We start from the raw sequence: 21,414 nt of genomic DNA, 5'->3' as shown, positions 1-21,414 counted from the left end.
GGCTCAATGACAACTGGGGTTATGACCCTTCTTTATAAAAAAGGTGAAAGGGCAGATATTACTAATTATAGGCCGCTTACAATGCTAACTGTGGATTACAAGATCATAGCTAAGATTTTGGCAGACAGGCTGAAGAAGGCACTACCTCATGTAGTGCATGTTGATCAGACATGTGGGGTAATGGGCCGTAGTACTAAATGGAATTTGCAGCTGATTAGGGATGCCATTGCATGGGTTGAAGAGAGGGACCTGCCATTGATGGGGGTAAGTTTAGATCAAGCTAAAGCCTTTGATAGGGTGAATAGATGGTTCATGTTCAAGGTTATGGAGAAGATGGGGTTTGGGGATATCTTCATAGGATGGATTAGAACATTGTATAAAGAAGCTAGTTGTTTGGTCCAGGTGAATGGGAGGTTAGGCAAGGGTTTTGAGTTAAGGGAGGGTGTGAGACAGGGGTGTCCTCTCTCACCACTACTCTTCGTTCTTTACATGGAGCCGGTGGCAGAGGCAATCAGAATAGACTGTAGGATAAAGGGCTTGATGATACCTGGAAGCAAGGGTACTGTGGTTAAGTTATCACAGTATGCGGATGACACTACGTTGCTGCTGCAGTCAGATAAGTTTCTTGAAAGAGCCTTGGACTTATTTGGGGAGTTTTCTTTAGCGTCCGGGGCCAGTTTGAACATTTCAAAGTCATCCATTAAGTTCTTTGGAAGGTTTAAGCAGAGACGAGATGGAATTGGTGGCCTGCAGGTATGTGAGGGCCCTGTTAAAATTTTGGGCATACATTTTCAGAATGAAGGGTCAGCGACTCTAAACTGGATGAAACGTATTTCGTCAGTACAGTTGAGGATAGCTAGATGGAAGGGGCGGAGGTTGACATTGATGGGGAAGGTTTTGATATTGAAGATGGATGTTTTACCAGCATTTCAGTATTTAGCTTATATTTATCCTTTGCCTGAATGTATGAGGAAGGTAGTATTGAGGTTAGTGTTTAATTTTGTTTGGGGTGGTAGGTATGAGTATTTGAAGAGGTCTGAGATGTTCAACCCTGTGAGTAAAGGAGGGCGGGATGTGCCTCATATACCTTTAAAACTTGATAGCTTGTTTGTGTCTTCCATTCTAGCACAGTTAGCGGAGCCATTGAAGCATCCATCATGGTTTTTTCTGAAGTTGTTTTTTTCTTATCAGGCAAGGCACGTAATGAGATGGTCCAACGACGGTCCAAGGGCAGAGGTTCAGCCTTGGCACTACAAGCATGCCGCTAAGTGGATGAATAAATACCCTGAGAGTAAGGAGGTGGAGTTTTGTTTGGAGCAGAGGAAATTGTATGGGTTGGTAAGAGAAAGGGTGTCCAGTGTAGTCCAGGTCGGGGTGCCGCAGTTGGTGTGGACGAATATACAGCCAAAATATATACAGATATATTGGTTATGTTTTTTGAGGCGTCTACCAGTAAATGAGATTTTGTACAGGCACGGGTTAGCTAAGGATGGAAGATGTCCTAGAGAGGGGTGTTCTGAGGAAGAGACTATCAAGCACGCATTTTGGGAGTGTGCCTTTGCTCAGAGTGTATGGACAAAGGGAGAGAGGTTATTAAGAATGATTTCAGGTAGTTTTAAGGTTTCCAGTGAGAATGTAATGGTGGGCATAAGGTGTAAGAGGGGTGAAGGAAAAGATATCTTTTTGCTTTGGTTAATAATGAGTTTGATAAAGAAAGGACTGTGGGAGGAAAGGAAATGTATAAGAAGGGGGAAGGGGAAAAATTCGGCAGAGGGAGTAATACGGGGTGTGGAGGCTGAACTAAAGGGAAGGATTAGGTGGGATAATCAAAGATGGGGCAAACATGCTGCTAGAGAAAGGTGGAAAAAATTGTTTGAATTGTAATGGGATGGAGATATGTTGAAGGTATGGGAAATTACGTAGTGGGATGATATATGTTGAATGTATAGAGAATTATGTTATGGGATGATATATGTTGAATGTATGGAAACTACGTTGAATATATATATAAAAAAAAAAAATCTGTTCTTATCAGTTTAATATCTGATACGTGCCCTACCCGGGCACCATATATTAAATTGATTTTTGGTCCTGGGAGATGGAATAGGGGCTTGCTCCGTCCACTCCACGCATCGACCCGGTATTGCAGTACTTCTGGGAACGGTGCACCCTCCTAAAGTGTTCAATGAAAGAAATGTAGTGGTCTTGTGTGGCAGAAGGTGATAATGGAGCTAGTGTGAGTGGGTGTTGTAGGTGATCATGTGCTATACTAGCCTGGGTAGAATTGTGGTGTAAAAACAAGACAAAAAGGAACCCCTGTTCCTCTGTCAGTTTAACATCTGATCCGTCCACTATTGGGGGACGGCGCATTATGTACATTTATGGCTCATGGAGCCGGATGCGGAGCGTGCAAAAAAAAAAAAAGCCCCTTTTTTGACTGGCAAACCGCTGGTGAGGATTGGGGAGAGGGACAGGGTGCTTCTGACTGAAGGCCTGGGAATTCATACTTACCTGGCAGGGGAGACACCATGATCAGGGAGGTGGTTCACCCAGGGCGAGGCTCGGCCATTGCACTCTGGGTTGTGCTGACCCCTGCGAATTCCCCAAATGTGGGAATCTCGACTGCATAATTTATGGTAGTGGGGGACTGCGTTCGCGCTCTCCCCTGGACAACACTGGTTAAAAGGGCAGATTGTTAAAGCTCCACTTGAGGTTCTTTTGTTTTGTTTTTTTTCTCCCCTTCTTCAATATCCAGAGGCAGTCCAGAGAGTTGAACTGCGGTGGTTGCTCGAGAGATACGAAACAGTCTAGGACCGGTCTGTGTGAGGAGGGTTTTCTTTTTTCTCCTTAATTCTTCAAATAATCTCCAATATTTGACGGACGACTTAGTTCACAGCAGTTGTCCTGGAGGCAAAGTTGTTTGGAATGAGGAGTTCTATCATGTGGTATGAAAACATTGTGCACGTGTGAAACGTGTACGTGATATACAGCCACCCATGTTGTGTTTTTTTCTGTTTACAGCACCACCAAGTGGCCAGTCGCTGCATTCCTCTTCACGTGACCACGGGCTGAGCCCGTACACAGGTGTACCGAGTTGGGTGCAATTGTCTCATTCCGTTGGAGAGTTATAGCCATTTAAGTAAAGCCCGCCTCGCCCACCCCCAACGTTTTGGCGTACCGTCGCCAACGTGGATGGAAATTCCAACTCTTTCCCGATCCCTGTTGGCAGTCAGACTCCAGAGAATCTTTCTGCACCGGTTTGGGTCAGATCGGGCAAAAAACCTAGGACTATTGTGCAAAAGTAGGTTTTTCAGAAAATCCAAAATACCCGAAAATCTCGCCAGCGCGACCACCCAATCCGAGGCATGCATCTTGTTCGGCTCGAGCCAAGGATTCCGGTGAAGTAAGACACTTGGGTCTGCGACCGACGGTCGTGGAGTTACGAGCCATTTCGTACTTTTGATCGCTGCAGCGCCACCTCGGCCCGATCGGGGCGAGCCTTGGTGAGGTTGTAGTACCGGGCCGGTCCTACCATCCCTCAGAGTTTCAAGTCTCTACCACGGACGCTTTGGTCTGCCCACTCACTTTTAGGGCGGAATGTTGATGATCCCAAATCCCAGGTTGCACTCCAGAGTGTCGTGCTGTGCATTCTGTTGTGATCCATTTTCGGTGTCAACCAATCTGAGCTGAGCTTGTTTGCCGGCGACCTTAGACCCTCTCCGACCTTAGGCTCCCCCGCCTCGGCGTCGCTGCGTCATCGCTTCTCGGCCTTTTGGCTAAGATCAAGTGCGGTCTTTGTCAGACGGTCGGGTTTCGATCGCCTCTTTGTGGGTTTTGGGTTGTGCTTCTCAATAGCACCTTCCATACACCTTCTTTTAGAGGTATATTTGTACTGCTCACAGCTGTACTTTTTTTCTTTTTACTATTTATTGTTCTAAATTCTGTGTTGCTTTTGTTTTTAAGCGGAGAAGGTTTTATCGACACTCTTTAAAGGTGAGTTTTTTTTATCTCTTTAGTTCTGTTTTATATTGTTATTTGCCTGATAGGTATTTTAGAGTACATTGTTTAAGCTGTAGGTGCCTCCAACATGTCGGCTGCTCGTGCCGGCATGCGGAGGCACCACAGCGCACGCTTCCTTTTTTTAGAAAAAGATGGGAAACTAGTAGCCATGTCTAGACTGGACTTTTCAAGGAAATTGATCCAGAACCTTTTTAAAATTTACACCAGCAGATTTGAATTGTATTTTGACCCTTCCTTTTAACAAAGGTTTTGATGTGAGTTTCCGAAGCGCAGCACTGTTAAATGACTTCTGGCATAAATTTAATCTACACAAGACCCAGTTCTCCATGTTCAAGGTTGAGAAACTAACTGACAATACTCAAAAAGTGGTTATTGTCAGAACGTTCAATGAAACTGTTAATGGAGAAGATATTTGTACATGGCTGGGAAGATACTGCACTGTAACGGGCCAGGCTATGAAGGTATATGATGAGGACGGTATATGGAATTGCTCCTGGAGAGTCCCCATAAAGCAATGGGAAGACCCCCAGGGCTTCCAAGGTCTGAGACCTATACCACAAATGATAGTTCTTGGCGAAAACAGGGGCTACATTCATTACCAGGGGATGCCCAAACTCTGCCGGCGATGTGGGGAGTTTGGTCACCTTGTTGAAGCATGCCAGGAAGTTTATTGTAACAAGTGCAGAGAAATTGGACATTCTTTTGAAGAGTGTCCAAATGGCAGAAGGTGCAATCTTTGTGGAGACTCCAACCACCTCTACAGAGATTGCCCAAAGTCGTTTGCCAACAAAGTTTAAGTCAAACAAAATGGCGCCGGTAACAGACACAGCTGGAGAAAATGAGGGGGTGGAGCCAACAGGTTTGAATTTGAGAGGAAGTGACATCATGGAGGAAGGGGCCAATGAGGAGGAGACACAACTCCCCACACAAAATGAATTGTTTGAAATCTGAGACTTACTCGCCTCCTCTTCTTTTTCTTGTGTTTCTTCAATTACATCACCTTTCTGTTCTGAGGTCTTTGTTAATTCAAAGTATAAAACCCAGCCGACGAAAAAGAGGGCTGCACTCTCCCCTCTAACAAAGGAAAAAGAGAAAAAAGAGCGAATAACCCAGTTCTCAGATTCATCCTCTTCGGATGACCTAAATAGGTTATTCCCCCAATTTTCTGCCAATGAGATCTCCTTCTTGGCAGTGGAGCTTAAAACATCAACCCACAGAGCTACATTTGTTAGTTCAGAGGGAAGTCATCCCCCCACACCTGAGTCCTTCACTTTAGGAATCAAGGAGGGGCCGGACTTACAAGAGATAGAAGAACTTGATGATTGAAAACTGATCTCTTATTAAAAAAAAATTAACTCTTAAAATGTCTTACCTGTTTTTTTACATCACTCTATTTATGACTTTAACCATTTCTACTTTGAACGTAAGATGCTTGAAATCTTTGACCAGAGCACACATGGTTTTATCCTTTTTAAGTACACTCCCAGGGGATATTTTTCTATTACAGGAATGTGCCCTTCCCTTTCAACAAAGCTACAAGCAATGGCAAGACATGTGGCCACATGGACCGTCCATTTGGAGTGGCTCCAATTTGAACAAATCGGATGGAGTAGCGATTTTAATCAAAAAACCCCAAATCTTGGTGAAGGGGAGCACGGTGATAAGGGATGGACGAAATCTGTTAGCTCTTTTATCTTTTTTAGGCAAAGACTTCAAAGTTGTAAACATTTATGGACACTCAGAAAAAAATGACAAGTATGACCTTTTTAAAGACATGCAGTCCCACCTTTTAGGCAATCTTCCTCTAATTTTAGCTGGCGATTTTAATTGTGTTTTGAAAAAAGAAGACAGGAAAAGGGCGGGAGAGGAATTTAAAACAGACAAAACATCTCTTTTTTTAAAGAATATAATTCAGGATTTTAGCTTGACGGACACTTTTAAAAGCATGCATCCTGGGGAACTAGGCCACACTTGGGCCAGTAGTGATGGCACTAAAGCCTCCCGTATCAATTATATATTTACTAGAGACCTTATGTCCCTCGATGCTAGATTAACCCCCCTCTTTATTTCCGACCACGCCATGCTATCCTGCACTCTTTCACTTCCATCTGGTGTAACAATTGGTAGAGGTCTGTGAAAACTAAACTGCTCCCTCTTAGAGGACAAGGCAATAGCCAGAGAATATAGAGAGCAGTATAGTCAATGGCAGACCATACAAGACCTATACGATTCACGTGCACAGTGGTGGGAGATGGTGAAGGGAAGGACCCAGACTTTTTTTAAACGAGCAGGTAAGAGGAAAAAAATGAAAGAAAAAAGACATAAGGTGGGACTGCAAAAAAGATTACAGCGATATTTTAACTTACAAAACCAGGGTTTCGATTTTAAAGTAGAAATTGAGGAGGTAAAAAAGGAAATGCAAAAAATATGCGAGGTAGAAAGCAAAGGCATTATACTCAGAAGCAGGGAGAGAGACTTAGAAGAAGGAGAAAAATGCTCAAGATACTTTTTTAAGAAAATTGTCAGCAGAGGCAACGCCATCACGAAATTAAAAACTAAGGAAGGGGAAACTAAAGCAAATACAAATGATATCCAAAAAATAGTAGAGGAATTTTATACAGAATTGTATGCGGAAAAAGAAATTGAAGATTCGATTTTAGAGGAAGTTTTAGATTTTATCAAAGAGACACCTATAGAACCTGACTCGCTTGTAAACGATTTTAATTTATCTGAAATAGACAATGCTTTAAGGAATTTTAAAAAAGGAAAATCACCGGGGCCGGATGGACTCCCGGTGGAATTTTATTCAACCTTTTGGGATATACAGTAATTAGACATGACTTGTTGACAGTTTTAAATAATTTGGAAACAGACGACCACCTCCCAGACAGTTTTAAAAGTGGTGTTATGACCCTTTTATACAAGAAAGGGGAAAAAACGGATATCAAAAATTGGCGTCCCATAACACTTTTAGATCTTGACTGCAAAATTTTTAGCAAACTTTTAACCTCACGAATGTCTACAGTTTTAGGAAGACTCATCCACCCGGATCAAGCCTGTGCTGTCCCTGGGAGGAGGATCACGGACAGCCTCATATTGATCAGAGACGCCATCTGTTACGCGAGAGACAGAAATATTAGGCTAATAGTAGTAAATTTAGATTTTGAAAAAGCTTTCGATCGGGTCTCGCACCAGTTCTTGTTTCAAGTGCTTGGAAAAATGGGGTTTCCTAGGAGGTTTCTAGCTTGGGTGGGTCTGCTATACAGGGACATAACTAGCAAAATCTTAATAAATGGGAACCTTTCAAAAGCGATAAATATATGTAGTGGCATCCGTCAAGGCTGTCCATTATCCCCTCTCCTGTATGTGGCTTGCATTGAACCTCTTGCACAAATCTTGAGAAGGGACAAACGGATACAAGGACTGACTATACCAGGAACCATGGGACTGACCGCAAAGACCATTTTATATATGGACGACATAAACATTTTATGTACAGATATTTTATCAGTGCACAGGACCATGGACTTGACTGACCGTTTCGGGAGGGCATCAGGGGCAAAATTAAACAAAGAAAAAACACAAGCACGATTTTATGGCCCATGGAACACCACAGAAAAAGCTGATTTAGATGTAAATTTTCAAAAACAGGAACTCAAAATACTCAGAGTGAAATTCGACAGAGAAGGGGGGGGGTCGGGGAATTGGCAGGAATTAATGGCAAAAACTAGAAGAAATTTAGGCCTGTGGGGACTTAGACAATTGACCCTAGAAGGAAAGGTTTTAATCATTAAAGTTGTGGTTTTACCCCTTTTTTTACTGTTTTGTTCTGTGTTTTATCCAGTCCCTACTGCTGGCCCTTGACAGAGCCATCTTTTTATGGGGAGCCAAATGGGAAAGGACCAAACGAGAGGAAATGAAGAGAGCCCCCCAAAATGGAGGAAAAGGAGTGCCGGACCCCTACCTCTTCCTGGGAGCTATATACACAGCTTTACATTTAAGATACACTACAGCCCCTTTTAAAGAGAACAAAACTGTGGAAATGGCATATTTTTGGATGGGTTCTTACTTGAGAACAAAAAAAATGACAAAAAAAGGTCAAACGACACCATGTTCTTGGGAGCAGCCCCCTACATATTGTTTTATAAAAAAGTTTTTAAAACGTTTTAATTTGGAAAATGAAGACTTAACCCTTCTAACAAATCATAAATCCATGCTTTTTGTTTTAAAGGAACGGGAGAGAACATATAGATAAAAGGCCTTTCTGTAGAAGAAGCACGTGAGGTTTGGAAGAATGTGTCCCACCCGACCCTTCACAACAGACATCGAGACCTGGCATGGATGGTGGCTCACGAGACCCTCCCGGTCAGGGCCGTAATGCACTCCCGGGGCATGGCAAGGACATCTACTTGCCCACGGCCGGGTTGTGGCGTGCCCGAGACCGTGAGGCATTTGCTCTGGGAGTGCAGCGCTGCGAGGGACCTGTGGGCAACAGCTGGTCCCCTGCAATTCCCATACCTGCCAGCAGGTGGGGTCCAAAACTACAAGACCTTAGTTGGGTGTTTGAGTCAAGAAAAGATGCCAGTGGAAACTCGCACCAACTTTTGGATTACGGCAAATTGCATCAAAGACGCTATATGGACCTCAAGAAACCTGCTGGTGGGGAAGCACTTGCAGGGGTCCCTCCACGCCACCTTACAACTGGCCAAACAAAGGCTGCAGGTGTACCCCGCAAGATGCCACTTGGACGTGGGGACCAGAGCTACACAGAGAAAGGTCCCCGTAGCCACGGACCCTGACTGCCCGTAGATGCCCCTCGCTCCATTCTTAGGTGGGGCAGCGGAGCCTCGGTTCCACAGAGTCTCCTCTGAGCACACATGCCAAGGTCTCGAGCTCTGTTGTGAGGGACAAATGTTGACACATAAATCTATTTTAAATAACTTTAACCTATTTAAATTTAGTCAGCTCCATAAATCACACAATCTCCCGTTCCCGGAATGTGGTTTGATGTTGTTGTTGTTTTTACTTTGCCCCTGTATTTTAATTATTTTAAATGTGCCCCTTTTCAGTCTTGCTCTTTCCTTTTAAAATGTAGACATTTTAAACTGTGAACTGTAAACATTGTATTTCAGCTTCTTGGTGTCAATAAAAATTTGAAAAAGAAAAAATCTGTTCTTATCAGTTTAATATCTGATACGTGCCCTACCCGGGCATTATATATTACATTGATTTTTGGTCCTGGGAGATGGAATAGGGGCTTGCTCCGTCCACTCCACGCATCGACCCGGTATTGCAGTACTTCTGGGAACGGTGCACCCTCCTTAAGTGTTCAATGAAAGAAATGTAGTGGTCTTGTGTGGCAGAAGGTGATAATGGAGCTAGTGTGAGTGGGTGTTGTAGGTGATCATGTGCTATACTAGCCTGGGTAGAATTGTGGTGTAAAAACAAGACAAAAAGGAACCCCTGTTCCTCTGTCAGTTTAACATCTGATCCGTCCACTATTCGGGGACGGCGCATTATGTACATTTATGGCTCATGGAGCCGGATGCGGAGCGTGCAAAAAAAACAAAAAAAAAGCCCCTTTTTTGACTGGCAAACCGCTGGTGAGGATTGGGGAGAGGGACAGGGTGCTTCTGACTGAAGGCCTGGGAATTCATACTTACCTGGCAGGGGAGACACCATGATCAGGAAGGTGGTTCACCCAGGGCGAGGCTCGGCCATTGCACTCTGGGTTGTGCTGACCCCTGCGAATTCCCCAAATGTGGGAATCTCGACTGCATAATTTATGGTAGTGGGGGACTGCGTTCGCGCTCTCCCCTGGACAACACTGGTTAAAAGGGCAGATTGTTAAAGCTCCACTTGAGGTTCTTTTGTTTTGTTTTTTTTCTCCACTTCTTCAATATCCAGAGGCAGTCCAGAGAGTTGAACTGCGGTGGTTGCTCGAGAGATACGAAACAGTCTAGGACCGGTCTGTGTGAGGAGGGTTTTCTTTTTTCTCCTTAATTCTTCAAATAATATCCAATATTTGACGGACGACTTAGTTCACAGCAGTTGTCCTGGAAGCAAAGTTGTTCGGAATGAGGAGTTCTATCATGTGGTATGAAAACATTGTGCACGTGTGAAACGTCACGTGATATACAGCCACCCATGTTGTGTTTTTTTCTGTTTACAGTGCCACCAAGTGGCCAGTCGCCGCATTCCTCTTCACGTGACCAGGGGCTGAGCCCGTACACAGGTGTACCGAGTTGGGTGCAATTGTCTCATTCCGTTGGAGAGTTATAGCCATTTAAGTAAAGCCCGCCTCGCCCACCCCCAACGTTTTGGCGTACCGTCGCCAACGTGGATGGAAATTCCAACTGTTTCCCGATCCCTGTTGGCAGTCAGACTCCAGAGAATCTTTCTGCACCGGTTTGGGTCAGATCGGGCAAAAAACCTAGGACTAGTGTGCAAAATTAGGTTTTTCAGAAAATCCAAAATACCCGAAAATCTCGCCAGCGCGACCACCCAATCCGGCCCAGGTGGGCGTGGCCTTTGCCAGCTCCCCCGCCTCGGCGTCGCTGCGTCATCGCTTCTCGGCCTTTTGGCTAAGATCAAGTATCTGGTCGTCAGGTGGAGTTGCGATCGCCTTTTGGAGGTTTTCTTGGCTCGAGACTTTTGTGTCACGGGCCCCAAACTTTCAGGAGGTAAATTGTTTTGCTGCTGCTTTGTATTTTACAGATTGTAAGGTAAGCCCTTTTTTATCCTTTTATTACCTATTTATTCTATTTATTTATTTATTTATTTATTGTATAGTTTTTAAAGCTCTTGGCTGTTGGTGCCTCCATCATGTCGGCTGCTCGTGCCGGCATGCGGAGGCACCACAGCGTGCGTTTTAGCCTTTTAGACAATGTTAAGACGGTTGAAATGTCCAGACTACATTTTTCACGGAAGTATGTACAGAAAGCGCTAAATTACCGTCCCGAAGACTTGAATTGTATTTTTTCCTTGCCTTTTAATAAAGGCTTTGACGTTAGTTTTAGAAATGCAGCATTGCTAGCAGAATTTTGGAACAGATTTGAGAATGTAAAGACCCAGTTCTCCATGTTTAAAGTTGAGAAGTTGACTGACAACACACATAAGGTGGTGATTGTTAGGATGTTCAATGAGACTGTGACTGGAGAAGACATTTGTGTATGGCTGGGTAGATTTTGCACTGTAAAGAGCCAGGCTATGAAGGTGGTGGATGAGGATGGCATCTGGAACTGTTCCTGGAGGATCCCGATCAAACAGTGGGAGGATCCCCAGGGGTACCAGGGCCTAAGACATCTGCCATCAATGATAGTTCTTGGTGAAAACAGAGGCTACATCCACTACCAGGGGATGCCCAAGCTGTGCCGCAAGTGTGGAGAGTTTGGGCACCTGGTAGAGGCGTGTGAGAAAGTGTTTTGTAGGAAATGCAGAGAAATTGGGCACACTTTTGAAGAGTGTCCCAATGGCAGAAGTTGCAACCTCTGTGGAGACTCCTCTCATCTCTACAGAGATTGTCCAAAGTCTTTTGCTAACAAAGTTAAAGCACACAAAATGGCGAAGGAAAGCAGACAAAGAGATAACGAGGGGGAGGAGCAAACAAATTCAAATCTCCCGCCAAATCTGCTGAGTGCCGAAGAGAGAACAGATGGTAGAGGTAATGAAGGGGCGGGGCCAAGGAGTGAAGTACAACAGAGCGAGGAAATTCAAATTGGTACAGGTGAAGACAATACAGAGGTAAGTGGAAATGCAGGGGAGGACACAGATGAGATACAAACAAAAAGTCAATTAAGTGAGCAACTCCCCTGCGCTCAATCAATGAATAAAAAGAGAGTGGCACACTCCCCTCTCTGGAAAGAAATAGATAAAGATAAAATGGGAAGATTTTCTGACTCCTCCTCGTCAGATGATTTAAATAGAATATTCCCAAGTCATACGGCAAATGAGATTTCTTTCCTAGCGATTGAGCTGAAATCATCCACACCCAGGAGCTCACCCTGTGATTCAGAAGGAAAACAAACTCTCTCCCCTGCCTCCCCTTCAATGGAAATGCAGGAAGAGTTGGTTTTACAAGAACAATTGTTTTTTTAATGGATAGTATGGTTTTAAAATTTTAAATGATGTATCTGTCTTCTTTTATACTAATTTTAATGCTCACGACCATCACCATCTCAACCATAAACGTGAGAAGTGTGAGGTCACTTATAAGAGCACAAACAGTTTTAAATTTTTTAAGTACACAACCCTCTGATTTGTTTTTATTACAGGAATGTGCCCTACCCTTTTTAAAAAAACTACAAGAAGTGGGAAGATAAATGGCTGCAAGGATCCTCTTTATGGAGCGGCTCCAACCAAAACAAGGCAGACGGAGTAGCCATCCTGATAAAAAACAAACAGATACTGGTGAAGGGGAGCACAATATTAAGAGACGGTCGGGCCCTTTTAGCCAGTATGACTTTTTTAGGGAGGGATTTTAACGTACTAAACTTTTACGGGAACACAGAAAAGAATGACAGATACAGCCTTTTAGAAGATATGCAACCCCACCTTTGAGGGAGAAACCCATTGGTCTTAGCAGGGGATTTTAATTGTGTTTTAGGAAAAGGAAACAGGAGAGGAGCGGGGGAAGTTTTTAAAACAGATAAAACAACACATCTACTGCTGAATATAGTAAAAGATTTTAGATTAACGGACTGTTTTAAGATGATGCATCCAAAAGCAGAGGGCCACACTTGGTTCAGTAGTGATGGCACCAAAGCTTCTCGAATAGATTATGTTTTTACCAGGGAGTGCCCACCGAGCGATGCTAGAATCTCCCCTGTTTTCTTTTCTGACCACGCTATGCTGTCATGCACTCTTACACTCCCCCCGGGTGTGACGGTAGGGAAGGGTCTCTGGAAATTAAACTGCTCCCTGTTACAAGACAAAGAAGTAACAAAGGAATACAGGGAGCAGTATAGGGAATGGCAGACCCTTCAAGACTTTTTCGATTCACGAGCACAGTGGTGGGAGATGGTGAAGGAAAAGACCAAGACTTTTTTTATAAGGGCAGGAAACAGAAAGAAAACCAAAGAAAAGAAAAAGATGGTGGGGTTGCAAAAACGTTTACAACGTTATTTCAACCTTTTAAATATAGGCTTGGATTTTAATGAAGAAATTAAAGAGGTTAAAAAAGAGATGATGATATTATCAGAAATCACAAGTAAGGGAGTCATTCTGAGAAGTAAGGAAAGAGAGGTGGAAGAAGGAGAAAAATGCACAAGGTATTTTTTTAAGAAAATTGTGAGTAAAAGTGGGGCAATGGTAAGGATAAAAAATAAATAAGGAATATTGTTGACCAATACAAGGGATATTTTAAACGGAGTGCAAGAATTTTATGATGCATTGTATGAGGAAAAAAAGATAGATGAAGAAACATTAAAAGAAGTGCTAGCCCTGGTGGAAAGAACAGTGAAGGAAAAAGAACTTTTAAGGAGTGATTTTAACATTTTAGAAATCACAAAAGGCCTGAAAAGTTTTAAGAAAGGCAAGTCCCCAGGTGCAGACGGACTTCCCTTAGAATTTTACGAGACGTTTCTGGACATTTTAGTTGAAGACCTTTTAGCGGTTTTTAACGACTTTGACAACAGTGACCTTCTACCGGACAGTTTTAGGACAGGTATAGTGACACTTTTATATAAAAAAGGTGAAAAAGAAGACTTGCAAAATTGGCACCCTATCACTCTTTTAAATGTGGACTGTAAACTTTTTAGTAAGATTTTAGCTACACGCTTATCAGGGATTTTAGCAGACCTGATCCATCACGGACAGCCTTGTACTGATTAGAGACACCATCTGTTATGCGAGAGACAGAAATATTCGGTTAGCCGTGCTAAATTTAGATTTTGAAAAAGCATTCGACCGGATCTCGCACCAGTACTTGTTCAAAGTACTGAATAAAATGGGGTTTCCAGAAAGATTTCTAGCTTGGGTGGGATTGCTATATAGGGATATAAATAGCAGAATCCTGTTAAGCTGGCAGCTTACAAAAGCAGTTAATATACGCTGTGGGGTCCGTCAGGGCTGTCCATTATCTCCTCTCTTGTTTGTAATGTGCATAGAACCATTAGCACAGGTTTTGAGAAGGGATCAATGGATCAGAGGATTTTTAATTCCAGGGACAGGGGGACAGACTGCAAAGACTGCACTTTACATGGATGACGTGAACGTTTTATGTACGGACATTTTATCGATTCAACGGACCTTAGACTTGACTGACTGGTTTGGGAGGGCAAGTGGGGCTAAACTCAATAGAGGAAAAACACAAGTACAGTTTTATGGACCCTGGACACCCACAGACATGACCGGACTGGAGGTAACAATGAAAAGTACTGGGTTAAAAATTTTAGGTGTAATATTTGACAGTGAAGGAAGAGGAAAAGGGAATTGGGAAGAGGTTTTAAGGAAGGCAAGACAAAGATTAGGTTTTTGGAGTATAAGAAACCTGACAATAGAAGGGAAGATTTTAATCATCAAAGCTGTCATTTTACCACTAATGTTACTTTTATGCTCTGTTTTTAACCCCCCAAGATGGTTCCTGCAGACCCTGGACAGGGCTATATTCTATTTTCTGTGGGGATCCAAATGGGAGAGGCTGAGGAGGGAGGAGATGAAGAAGACGCATACGAATGGAGGGAAAGGAGTACCCGACTTATATTTATTCCTTGGAGCCCGTTTTACTGCACTGCACATGAAATACGCCACATCAACATTAAATGAGAACAAAACGACAGCAATGGTTCAGTTTTGGATGGGTTCTTACCTTAGAAGTTTAAAGTTTTTAGAAAGGGACCACACAAAACCGGTGGCTTTTAACCTACCCACAACATATGGTTTTATCAAGAAATGTTTAAACAAGTTAAACATGGAAAAAGAAGAAATAGACATTTTAACTAACCACAAGTCAATACTTTCTCTTGTGCAGGAGCGGGAGCAAGTGAGCCCAGTGCGCGGGCTCACCTTAAGCGAAGCCCAAACAACTTGGCGCAGCGTGTCCCACCCAGCTCTTCTAAACAGGCACCGGGACTTGGCGTGGATGGTGGCTCATGAGATTCTCCCGGTCAGGGCCGTCATGCACTCCCGGGGCATGGCAAGGAACCTGAGCTGCCCACGGGCCGGGTGTGGCGCGCCTGAGACCGTGAGGCACGCGCTCTGGGAGTGCAGCGCTGCGAGGGACCTGTGGGCACTGGCCGGCTCCCAGCAATTCCCGTGCCTACCAGCAGGGGAGGTCCTAACCTACAAAAGGATAATGGGTGGGTTGAGCCAGAAGGGAAAGCCAGCAACTCCACCGTTAAACCTCTGGCTCCCCATAAACTGTATAAAAGACGCTATTTGGACCTACAGAAACCTGCTGGTGGGGAAGCAGGTGCAGGTGTCTCCTCATACCACCATGGAGCTGGCAAAGAAAAGGATGCAGGAGTACACCGCATGCTGCCATTCGGACGTGGGAGCCGGAGCTTCACAGAGAAAGGTCCCCGCAGCCATGAGCCCTGACTGCCCGTAGATGCCCCATACATCCATCTGGAAGGGGCAGCGGTGCCACGGTTTAAGAGGATCTCCGCTGAGAGCCTGAAGCGCCGGGTCTCGGGCCTTGTTTGGAGGAGCAGGAAATGGGGACAAATATTATTAAGGACTCACCCCCGCTCCAGCACAAGAAAAGTTTGACAAGTTTTATAAAAATGTTATTTCAATCGCTTTTTAGATAATATTTTATTTAAGAAAGGTCTACCAAAAATGAACCAAATTTTAGATAATCCTTTATCACTTCTTTTATCCATGTAACCCCTTGTTTTTTTTTTTGTTTTTTTTTTTTTTTATTGTGGTTTTACTTTTTGTACTTCTTTCTTGCAAATTTTAAATGGATTGTTATTTATTTATTAATATTTTTTTCTTTGGAAAAACACAATACCTGAAGAACACATCCAAATGAACATGATGATGCTGGAAAAATGTAAATGCTCAAATGTCTCATGATTGTTGAAAAGAAAAAGAAAAATTACAAGAAAGAAAAAATCTGTTCTTATCAGTTTAATATCTGATACGTGCCCTACCCGGGCACCATATGTTAAATTGATTTTTGGTCCTGGGAGATGGAATAGGGGCTTGCTCCGTCCACTCCATGCATCGACCCGGTATTGCAGTACTTCTGGGAACGGTGCACCCTCCTAAAGTGTTCAATGAAAGAAATGTAGTGGTCTTGTGTGGCAGAAGGTGATAATGGAGCTAGTGTGAGTGGGTGTTGTAGGTGATCATGTGCTATACTAGCCTGGGTAGAATTGTGGTGTAAAAACAAGACAAAAAGGAACCCCTGTTCCTCTGTCAGTTTAACATCTGATCCGTCCACTATTCGGGGACGGCGCATTATGTACATTTATGGCTCATGGAGCCGGATGCGGAGCGTGCAAAAAAAAAAAAAAAAGCCCCTTTTTTGACTGGCAAACCGCTGGTGAGGATTGGGGAGAGGGACAGGGAGGCCCAGGAGGGCGTGGCCTTTGCCGGCTCCCCCGCCTCGGCGTCGCTGCGTCATCGCTTCTCGGCCTTTTGGCTAAGATCAAGTGCAAGTGGCTTGACCGCAGTTCTTGTTGGCTAAAGGTCTGTGAAGGAGTGGGGAAGAGATGGCGGAAGGAATTTTTGAGAGAAGAGTAAAGAACACGTCAAGACTTTACTGGGAAGGATCCAGAGAAGAAGAGATGCCGGAAAGTGAAGAATTCATCCAAAAAGTCATCATCAATTTGTTGAAGATTGACCCTCCAGAGATCCTTGGAATCCAAAGAAATGGCAAAGATAAGTATTTTGATGTCACGATGAAAGACAGCATTTTGTTTCAGAGACTTTTGGAAAAGTTCAGAGAAAATGAAGGTCAGCGTCCTCTGGATAAGTTTAGAATACAGTCTTTGGGGAGAAATAATTTCCGGATTTTGACAATCAACATGTTTGACATGAATATGGAACATGAAGAGGTGGAATCTTTTCTTCAAAACCATGTTAAAATAATATCGACAGTAAGGTACAGAAGAGACAGATTCGGGGTATGGAACGGACAAAGGCAGTATCAAGTGTTGCTCAACGAGGACCCTGCTGGTTTCCAGGGTTACCATCATCCTCCGGCCAATTTTAAAATTGCGGGTGTAAGGGGGTACATAGTGTACTCCGGTCAGCCTCAATTTTGTAGAAGATGTCAGGAATTTGGACACTTGGAATACCAATGCGTTATAAGATGTCTGAACTGTAAAGAATTGGGGCATGCTGCCTCAGAGTGTCTGAAACCGAAAGTGTGCAAGGAGTGTGGGGCTACTGATCATCTTTTCAGGACCCAAAACGGAAAAGAACGTATGCCAGTGCAGCAAGAGGAGAAGATGGAGAAGACCTTAGGCCAATTGAGGTTGTTATTAAGGAAGTACAGGCATACCATGGAGCTCTTACTGGCCAGAATGAAGAAGTATACCAGATGGGTTCACCTACGGATACAGAGATAATGGAGGGAGTGAGAGGAGACACAGCAGGATGCCCTGTTTTAGCTTCTGTCCCAGCTGAGCTAACAAATCCAGCTTTTGAGGAATCAGAGAAAATGGAAGAGGAGGGGGGTGAGTTACAGGGTACAGTGAGTCCAGACACCTTACAGCTCACAACTAATATTTCCTGGGGTGACAGAATGGAGGATGAGGAAGAGCAAGGAGCTGAAGGATCCTGGAAGTTAGCTTCTAAGACAAGTAAAGGGAAATTGGAAGGAAACGAGGAAGAAAATAAGATTGAGGTATCAAATTCATTTAGTGTGCTGGATCAGCGGACGGATGATGAGGAGTCTTTGAGCTTACCTGAGTTTGCGGATGGATCGTCGATGGCTGGATCCCTGATAGTGCCTCCTGTGGTAACATCAGAGGAAGAGGTGGAGGTTTCGGAGCTGGGGTCGATGTCTGGTAGTTTCTTATCGAGGGAAGACGTGGAGTTTTTTATAGGGACCACTGGATTCATAGAAGGCACAGACAAGGAGAAAAGAAATGGAAAGAAAAAGAAAACGTTACCTGCTGATCTTTATGAATGATGGACTTGAAGTTTGTATCTCTCAATGTGAGAGGTTTGAGGGATGCTCGAAAGAGGGGTGCTCTGTTTTGTTCTCTGTTATCTATGGACTTCGAGGTGGCATTCCTGCAAGAGTGCCACCAGAAAGGAGAAGAAGATACAATAACTTTTTCTAAAGAATGGACTTCCGGGGTGTCATATTGGAGTATTGGGACTGTACATTCAGATGGACTGGGGATAGTGTTTAAGAAAAATGGATTCATGATAGAGAATTATGTATCTCTTGTGCCGGGGAGATTACAATGTCTGGATGCACGATGGGGTGAGTATAAATATCGCTTTATTAATGTATATGCACCCTGTAATAGAAGTAAAAGACTGGAATTTTTCAAAAACTTACCAAATTTATGGGATACCAATAGATGTGTAATAATGGGGGGTGATTTCAATATAACGTTGGACAGTTTGGAAAAAAATGGGGAAATTGACTTCTCAGGGATTTACTTAAAAGAGGAATTAGGAGAGCATTTCTTACAGGATGCATATAGGAAATGTAATAAAGATGATCCAGGGTTTACATGGGGTAATACGAGGGGCAATAGAAGTAGATTAGATTATTTTTTATAACACAGGGGATAGAAATAAAAGAGTTGAGGATTGTACCATGTTGGTGTTCAGATCATGGAATGTTGTTAGTCACAATAGTTAATAATGAGGTAAGCATGGGTAAGGGCTATTGGAAGATGAATATTAGTTTGTTGGAGGATGATATATTTAAAAAGGAATTTAAAGATTTTTATAAATTATGGCAAGAGTTTAAAGTGGGGTATGTATCGCTTTTAGAATGGTGGGAGGTGTTGAAAAAATAAATTGCGGGGTTTTGCATATACAGAAAAGAAAAGAAGACAGGAAAGGAGGGAGGTTTGGAAGGACAATAATAGATTGCAAAAAATAATGGCAAATCAAAATGGAGGGTTAGAGGTGAGAGAGGAGGAAATTGCGGAGATAAAGGGGAAAATTAAAAGGTACTAAAAAGGCAAAGGAGTTTGCGTTTTTAGCAAAGGTAGAGGAAAAGGAAAAAGATGAGAAAGTAACTAAATATTTTTTTCAAACAATAAAACAGAAACAGAGAGGGGAAATAATTGATGGGTTTGTCAGAAAAAGGAGAAGTTAAAGGGAAAGAAAACATGTTTAAATATGTCTGTGGCTTTTATAAGGAATTGTTTTCTAAAAGAGAGGTAGATGGGAGGAAGGAAGGGGAGTTATTGGGAGGTATAAAGAGAGTCCTACTTAAGGAACATAGAGAAAAAATAGGGGGTGAGATCAAGGAAGAGGAAATTAAAGCAGCCCTTACCTCAATGAAAGGGAATAAAACTCCAGGGGGGGATGGGTTGCCGAAAGAGTTTTATGGGTGCTTTTGGGACATCATGAAAAGAGATTTGGTGTTGGTATATAGAGGTGTATAAGACAGGCAAGTTAACTGAGTCTATGAGTTCGGAGGTAATACACCTAATCCACAAGAAAGGTGAAAAAAAAGATATAAAAAATTGGAGACCAATAACCGTTTTAACAACTGATTATAAAATTTTAAGTAAGTGTTTAACAAATAGGTTACTGGAGGTGATGTCGGTATTAGTGAATCCAGATCAAACTTGTGGGGTTAAGGGAAGGGCTTGTTCTTTTAATTTATTGCTCATAAGAGATATCATTAGCTGGGTTGAAGAGAGAGATCTGCCTTTGTGCATACTGAGTCTAGATCAGGAGAAAGCCTTCGACAGGGTTAACCATGAATTCCTATTTAAGGTATTAGGGGAAATGAATGTTGGGGAAGAGTTTATCTCATGGGTAAGGGTCCTATATAATGAAGTACATAGTAGGGTGAAGATAAATGGGTTTTTGAGTGAACCGATTGAACAAAGGGGAGGTGTTAGGCAGGGATGTCCATTGTCTCCTTTGTTGTATGTCTTGTTTATAGAGCCTTTGGCAGAAAGAATAAGGAATGAGCAATACATTGAAGGAGTGCACATACCGGGAGGTTTGGGTGAACGGGTAAAAGTATCTCAGTATGCAGACGATACAACTGTATTTATGTCTACAGATAGAGGGTTGGATAAAGTGGTGCAAATATTGGAAATGTATTGTGCAGCTACTGGCTCGGCCATAAACTATGCCAAATCATCATTAATGTATTGTGGAAAATGGAAAGGAAGGAAAGAGGTGAGGCACGGTTTTTCGTTGTGTCCTACGGGAATCAAAATTTCGGGGGTTAAATTTTATCATAAAGATTCGGCTAAACTAAATTGGGAGGAAAAAATTGAGAGGGTAAAAAAGAAATTGAACATTTGGAGGAGCAGAAAGCTTAGTATTACGGGGAAGGGGTTAGTAGTTAAGGTAGATCTGTTGTCTAGTTTGATTTACTTAGCCCTAATCTTTCCAATTCCTGTGAAAAGTAAATTAATTTTGACTAGGTTGGTCTTTTCATTTATATGGGGTGGGAAGTATGAACCTGTTAAAAGAGAACAGATGTACCTAGAGGTTGAAGAAGGAGGTAGAGCGGTGGTGTGTATTCCTTTAAAGTTAGAGGTACTTTACATTTGTTTTTTATGTAAGATACTTATAGATAATGTGGAGCATAAAGCTATGTATTTTGTAAAATTGTGGGCAGCTCTGCCATTAAGGAGAATTGTTCCCTTGGACAACAGAGGACCAAAGGCTGAGAGTAGACCTTGGCAATATGAAAAGTTAATTTTGTTTTTAAGAGCCCATCCTGGTTGTGTAAAGGAGGAGTTACTAAAAAATCATAAACAATTATATCAAGATTTAAAAGAGAAAATGGTAGTAACACAACAAGCAGAAATGAGAAAGAAAAAAGTTAAGTGGAAATGTATTCAACATGAAAATTTAAGTAATGAGAGGAAGGATTTGAATTGGCTCGTAGCTTTGAATAGATTGCCGGTGAGGGAAAGATTGTATAATCAAGGATCTACAGGCACAAGAGGTTGTCCAGGGGACGAGACTCTACATCATGTTTTTTGTGAATGTTATTTAGCTCATTGCTTTCGGAAAAGAATACAACAACTGTTAAGGTTAGTAAGAATTGATATTGTTTTGAACCCTGACTTAATTGTAGGAGGAAAAGGGTTGGGACAGTCAAAAAAGGAAAGGATAATCTGGTGCATAATAAGTATTGGTAAAGAGATATTGTGGGAGGAATGCTCAAGTTAAAAAGAAAAGAGAAGGTAGAACATCAAAGCAATTGTGGTATGAATTGAAATACAAAGTGTTAATGGAAGCTAAAATGTGGAAAATAAGAATGGAAACAGATGAATA

General features: G+C 42.7%; 4 non-coding genes and 1 pseudogene across 4 annotated transcripts; all 5 read left to right on the top strand.

Moving 5' to 3' along the window:
- The first annotated feature begins 1,989 nt into the window (after positions 1 to 1,989).
- Positions 1,990 to 2,174, top strand: LOC120475330 (U2 spliceosomal RNA). The gene has a single exon (XR_005621933.2). It is a non-coding gene; the product is annotated as a U2 spliceosomal RNA (small nuclear RNA).
- A 329-nt stretch (positions 2,175 to 2,503) lies between these two features.
- Positions 2,504 to 2,668, top strand: LOC120475301 (U1 spliceosomal RNA). Its single transcript, XR_005621916.2, has one exon. It is a non-coding gene; the product is annotated as a U1 spliceosomal RNA (small nuclear RNA).
- Positions 2,669 to 9,148: 6,480 nt separating this feature from the next.
- LOC120461620 (U2 spliceosomal RNA) lies at positions 9,149 to 9,341 on the top strand. Its single transcript, XR_005618217.1, has one exon. It is a non-coding gene; the product is annotated as a U2 spliceosomal RNA (small nuclear RNA).
- Positions 9,342 to 9,675: 334 nt separating this feature from the next.
- Positions 9,676 to 9,840, top strand: LOC120461631 (U1 spliceosomal RNA). Its single transcript, XR_005618223.2, has one exon. It is a non-coding gene; the product is annotated as a U1 spliceosomal RNA (small nuclear RNA).
- A 6,187-nt stretch (positions 9,841 to 16,027) lies between these two features.
- On the top strand, positions 16,028 to 16,230 carry LOC120461624 (U2 spliceosomal RNA; annotated as a pseudogene).
- The last annotated feature ends 5,184 nt before the right edge of the window (positions 16,231 to 21,414 follow it).

This window comes from Pimephales promelas, chromosome 2, assembly GCF_988280905.1.
Source record: "Pimephales promelas chromosome 2, fPimPro1.hap1.1, whole genome shotgun sequence".
Taxonomy (NCBI): domain Eukaryota; kingdom Metazoa; phylum Chordata; class Actinopteri; order Cypriniformes; family Leuciscidae; genus Pimephales; species Pimephales promelas.
Note: the sequence above shows the minus strand (reverse complement) of the source record. Positions and strands in the feature narration are given on the sequence as shown.